The sequence below is a fragment of the Phascolarctos cinereus genome, unplaced genomic scaffold (genome assembly GCF_003287225.1).
Source record: "Phascolarctos cinereus isolate Bilbo 61053 unplaced genomic scaffold, phaCin_HiC Scaffold_2;HRSCAF=192, whole genome shotgun sequence".
Taxonomy (NCBI): domain Eukaryota; kingdom Metazoa; phylum Chordata; class Mammalia; order Diprotodontia; family Phascolarctidae; genus Phascolarctos; species Phascolarctos cinereus.
In genome coordinates, this window is record NW_027555625.1 from 77,471,588 (window position 1) to 77,478,021 (window position 6,434).

Genomic DNA, 6,434 nt, shown 5'->3' on the forward strand with positions numbered 1-6,434 from the left:
CATTTTGTTCCACTTTGTGAGTTATGAAGTTCTTAGGGCAGCTAGCTATTGGCTGATAAAGGATGGGTCGTGTCCCCTGGTAATCCTTTGAAAAGTGAGACAGGCTCTCAAAGGAAGAAGTTCAGGCAGAATGCAATTCTGAGAGTTTGACCCCACTCCCCACCCCCACCCTCCAGCAACAGAAAGTCAGCTATGGAAGAAGAGCCATCTGTTGAGAGAAACTCCATTCTCATCTTAGAGGATACAGGGTAGGGGTGGGAGGCAGGGAATGAAGGAGAGGAAGGAAGGGATCATAATCATATATTTTAGAGCTGGAAAATGCCTCAGTATTGAGAGCAACCCACTCATTTTACAGATGAAGAAACTAATTCATAGAGAAGCTAAGTGATTTGCCCATGGAAATATAGCTAATGTCTTTGAGGTAGGATTTGAATACAGGCGTTCCTGGCTCCAAGCCTAATTTCCTAGGTACTACATCACCTTAACTATTCTCCCTCTCCATTGGGCAAGGTATCTTGAAGCAGAGCTACTCACTCAATAGGAGACGTCTCCCCAGCAGAGAACAGGCCAGGGAGTTCTGTGGAGTCAGTCAAGGCATGATACCAGAGGAGCTTTATGAGTCCAGAGAGAATTAGCCCTAGCCATTGAGACAAGAGCCTTGAATGGAGCAGGCCCAGGGAACTTGCCCAGAGCAGAAATACCACATCCAGGGGGCATGACAATACCAGGAAAGTGAGAGTTCCGTAATAGCAGTGGTGTGAGTTGATTGGACTGCATGTAGTCCCTCCATTCCTGCCTCTCTATTAGTATACTCTTATGTGTGTGTCTATTCTTCCCATTGAAGCTAGGTGTATTTGGGGGAAAGAATACCCCAGTTTTAAGGGGTATTCCTGTGATGCCATATCATCAAATGTCTTTGCTTGGAACTAATTATGTCAGTTAACTGACCATTAAAGCCAAATGCACCAATAGGGGCTCATGAGTTATTTTTTAAAGAGTGTGGGCTCACGAAGTACCTTAAACTTGGGGATAGTCATTCCCCTAGTTGTCCATAGAAAACCTAAGTAATCAAACACAATTGTATGCCTTTTTTGGAGCCTCACATCTCTTTGAGGATTTTCTGAGTTTGCTTGTTTTTTGTTTTTTTTGCTAGACAGGTTTATGAATTATCCTCTTTTATGTAGGCTGGACTGGTTTGCCTTAACAAAGGTAGGAGAATTGTTCTCAGGCTCCAATTTGATTTGGTTTTTTTTGCTGCCTGAGACATAAGAGGCCCAGCCCACAAAGGGCTGGCATTGAAAGTTTCATGAGAGCTACTACTGCCTGGCTGATAATAACCTACCCTCACCTGTTACCACTGTGAATGTGAAGGCAAGCGGGAATAGGTTTTTTTTATCCAAATTACTAACTTTTTAACCTTAGGAATTATATCTTTTTAATTAACAAAGTATTTTCATTGTATTTTATGGTCCACAACACAAGCATTTTACTCCCAAACCTAAATCACTGGACTGGCCTAGATTAAGTGTGGCCCAGAGTGTTTATATAAAGAAACCAGGAAATCACTGAGAAAAGTCAAGGCTGGCAAAAACTGGCATTTCATGCATGCACCAGGAGTGAGGTAGTATAGCTCAATCTTTGAGCGCCATCTTGTTGCCTCATCAAATGTAATTCAGGGGCCAGGGGCACTATCTACAAATGCCTAGAATACCTCTGCAGCTAGAACTTATACCACCACCTGGTGGCATAACAAGATATAACATCCTGAGTTGAGACAGCCAGTCTTGTGTTTTTCCTGTAGGTGTCAAAATGAAGCAATGTTTGCAAATCAGGATGTTTTGTCATCACTGACCACATCTGACCATCTTCCTGCCATGCCATCCTTACATTGCTGCTGCTGCATCCTCCTAATCAATTAGGAGTTAACCATGTCCCGAAAGAGTAAAGCCATTTTTGGTCCTACTGATATGAAGCAATGCCTTTCTAGTTGGTGAGAAACTACTATGTCTAGCTATTCCTAGACCTTCAAATGTACTTTGCACCAGACATCTTCCTGTTATGTTACTACAGAAATGCCATTTCCTCACCTTCTTACTCCCCACCTTTCCATCTGTTGTTCTGGGAACAGTAATCAAATTAACACTGCCTCCTATCAAGGGATAGTCACTTGACTGCCCTGACTCTTCTCATCATTGTTGTGACTTCCCAGACTTTTCCTAGCTCACACTTCCCTTTATGTGTTGTCTTCCCCTATTAAAATGTTAGCTTCTTCCATTTCAGAGAAACCTGGGAAGACTTGTACAATTTGGTGCAGAGAGAAGCAATAAGAACCAGGAAAACAATTTATACTATAACAGCAACCTTATAAAAATGAGCAATTCTGAAAAACTTAAGAACTCTGTTCAATGCAATGACCAATCATGATTCCAGAGGACCAATGATGAAGAATGCTACCCATCTGCTAATAGAGGAGTGACAGATTAAATATGCAGAATGAAACATACATTTTTGGACATGGCCAATGTAAAAACTTATTTTGCTTGACTATTCATGATACAGGGGTTTTGCTTTTCTTTTCAGGTGAGAGGGAGAGAAAATAAATGTTTGTTCATTTTAAAAATTAATTTTGAAAAGAATACAAGCTCCTGGAAGGCAGGAACTGTATTTTTTGTATTTGCATCCTCATTTAACCTAGTGCCTGTTATACAATAGGCACTTAAATAATGTCTGTTTGTTTGTTTTGAACTTTCACACCCAAAAAAAGAGATTTCCATACACAGATCAGAACACAAAAAAATTCTACATGAAACTACAAATCTCCATTTCAAAGCACTTGCTTAAAAAAACCCTACAACAAATTTTATATATTATTTTCAAAACTCTCCTGCTTGTCTATACTCCCTTCTGAACTTCATTCTGTTCTTTTCTGTCCAATTTTTAAAAGGTTTTGATGGTCCTCTTTGTGGGATATTATTGTTACTAACCCCTCCCCAATTAAAAAAGAGAGGGAGACTCTTGTAATAAATATAGTCAAGCAGAAAGTATCCTTACAATGACCGTGTTCTAAAGTATATATCATCTTCTGAGCCTGTGGTCCATTACCTCTCTGTCAAGACGTAAGTAACATGTTTCATCAAAAGTATTCTGAAGACATGGTTAATCACTGCATTGATTAGAATTCTTAAGTTTTTCCAAGTTGTTTTTCTTTACAATGTTACTTTCCTTGTATAAATTATTCTCCTCATTCTCTCCATCTTTCCTTTGCATTGATTTATTCTCCTCAGGATTCTCTGAAATTGTCCTTCATTTTTTATGATATAATTGTATTTCATTACGTTCATATTTCATAATTTTTTTTTAGCAATTTGCTAATTGTATAAAAGATGATATAAGACCTGCAACCCCCTTCTTGGAGTCTAATTCTTTTCTTATCCTTTATCCTACTTTTGTCTCCACCATCAGGAAGTTTGTTTTGTTTCCCTGGCATTACCTTCCCTTTTAATTCTCCCTCCTCAGTATCCTTGCTTGTTTGTCTGTTTAATATGGATATCTATACCAAATTGTGTGTGTTTGTTTGTGTGTGTGTTCAACACTCATTTGTCCATTTCAGATAAGAGAGGTTCATCTGTTGCTCACACACCTCCATCCCTTCTTCTGTGTTTGTATACTGTTCTCATGTGCTCCAACTGTGAAAAATAGCAAATTACATTTCCTTCATCTGCCTTTCTATGCTAAAATATTCTTTTTATTCCCTATTCCTTTCTTTCCCTTCTTCAGACCCTCAGAAGATAACCAGTTCATCTCCCAGGTTCTCTTTTTTAAAAAATTTACCTCCCTCAATACCCTATGAAAACATTTAAGTTCCAAAGGGATACTTGCTTCTTCTCTCTTGTTAGAATATTAGCATTACATCATCATATGCTTCTTTCTAATTGCTCAAATAAATTTACCTTTCTAGGTTTCTCTGGACTATCATGTTTATATTTCAGAATTCTTACTTATCTCTGGTATTTTTGTTAGAAATGCTTAGAATTCCTCCATTGCATTAAAAATCCTTTTTTTCTCTATAAAATTATACTCGGCTTTGCAGAGTAAGTTATTCTTGTTTAATAAAAATCATAGCTAGCATATTAGTTCTTGAAGGTTTGCAAAGAACTCTACATATGCTATCTTATTTAATCCTCACAACAACCCTAGGAGAGAGGTACATTTTACAGATGAGGAAGCTGAGGCAGTCAGTAGTTAATTGACTTTTCTGGGATCATACAGATAGTGAATGTAAGAGGTAGGATCTGAACACAGGTCTTCTTGACACCAAGTCCAATGCTGTAACCACTGAGTCACCTAGCTGGTTATAAATCTCATTCTTTTGCCTTTTGGAATATTGATTTCTAACATTTCCTCTCATTTATTATAGAATCTGCCAAGTCTTGTGTGACCCTGATTATAGTTCCTTTGTATTTAAAATGTTTCTTTCTAGATGTTTGCAGTATTTTTTTCTTTGACATGGGAATTTTAGATTTTGGCTATGATATTCCTGGGACTTTTCCTTTTGAGATTTCTTTCAAGAAGTTATTGATGGATTCTTTCTGTTTTTATTTTACCCTTTAGTTCTAATATATTTAGACAATTTTCATTTATGAATTCTTGAAATATAGTAGCCACTACTTTTTCAAAATCATGATTTTAGGGAGTCCAATGATTCTTAAATTATCTTTTGCTGACCTGTTTTCCAAATCAGTTTTTATGTCAAATATTTTCTATTTTCTTCTAATTTTTTCAGTCTTTTGATTTTGTTCTAATGTTCTTGCTGTTTCATGGAGTCATTGATTTCAATTTCATCTTTTCTGGTTCTCAGGAATTCCATTTCTTGGCTAAAGTTTGCCACTTTCTTTCTAAGATATTTATTTTCCTTCTAATTCTTTCATCCAAATAATTTATTTTATTGTTTTTTGTCTCTTGCTTCATTTCTTCTAGGTTTAATGTCATCCTTGTAGAAAATCCTTGCATTTGTTACAAAGTTAATCTCTCTTTCTTTGGGGGAGGGGAACCTAGAGATCTATAATAATTTATTAAAATGGCAGGAGTTTCTTTGATTTCCTCATTTTTCCAACTTCAGTGCCTGAATGGGAACTTTGTGTTAGGCCCAGGCTCCACTTTCTGCTGCATTTTTGGGTGAGAGAGAATCTGTCCCAAACCTACTCTTCTCTCTCTCTCTCTCTCTCTCTCTCTCTCTCTCTCTCTCTCTCTCTGAGGCAATTGGGGTTAAGTGACTTGCCCAGGGTCACACAGTTAGTAAGTGTTATATGTCTGAGACTGGATTTGAACTCGGGTCCTCCTGATTCCAAGGCCAGATCTCTATCCACTGTACTACGCCTCTCTCTTCTCTTTTTTTAAGCCACTGACTCCACCATACCTCTCCTAGATACTCTCTATACCCCTACATTTTTCATGACATTGATCTCCTGGTGTTCCTTCTATCTGTCTACTCACTCCTCAGTCTCCTTTGCAGGATCAATTTCCATGACCTGCTCCCTAAGTTCCCCAGGGATCTGCCCTAGGCTCTCATATCTTCTGTATGTACTATCTTGCTAACCTCATCAGCTCCCATGGCTTCAATTATTATCTCTACGCAGATGAATCACAAACTTAATAATAATCAAAGGAAGGAGAAGAAGAATAGCTAGCATGTATACAGCATTTTAAGATTTGCAAAGCACTTTACAAATATTTTCTCATTTTATCCTCACAACAACACTGGGAAGTAGGTGCTATTATTATCTTCATTTTATAGATGAAGAAATTAAGGCAGGAAGAAGATAAGTGACTTACCTAGAGTGACACAGCTATTAATACCTAAGGCTAAATTTGAACTCAGGTCTTTCTGATTCCAGGTCCAGCACCCTCTAGCTATCTCATTTATATATCCAATCCTCATCTCTTCCCAGAATTTCAGTTTCATATTACCAGCTGTCTGTTAGACATCTCCACCTGCATGTCTCATACAGGTTTCAAACTCAACATGTACCTAACTCACTATATTTTTCTCTCAATGTTCCTCCTCTACTAATTTTTTTTATTTTTGTTTAATATACCATAATCTTCCCAATCATCCAGGTTCATAATCCCAGAATCATCCTCTACTCTTCTTTCCTCCTTAATCCTCATAACTAACCAGTTGCCAAATCTCGTCCATTTCACCTCCACAATATCTTGCATTTGTCCCATTTTCTCCACTCACATGCCCACCACCCCTCTTCAAGCTATTGTCCCCTCTCACTTAGATTGCTAAAATAGCTTCCTAATGGTTTCCCTTACTCTGGTGCCTTCCCTTTCTTGTCCCGTAACTACTGAAAAAAATCTTCCTATGACAAATATGACCTTGTCATTTCCCTGCTCAAAAGTTTTCAGTGCCTCTCTGTTGGATGTAGGAG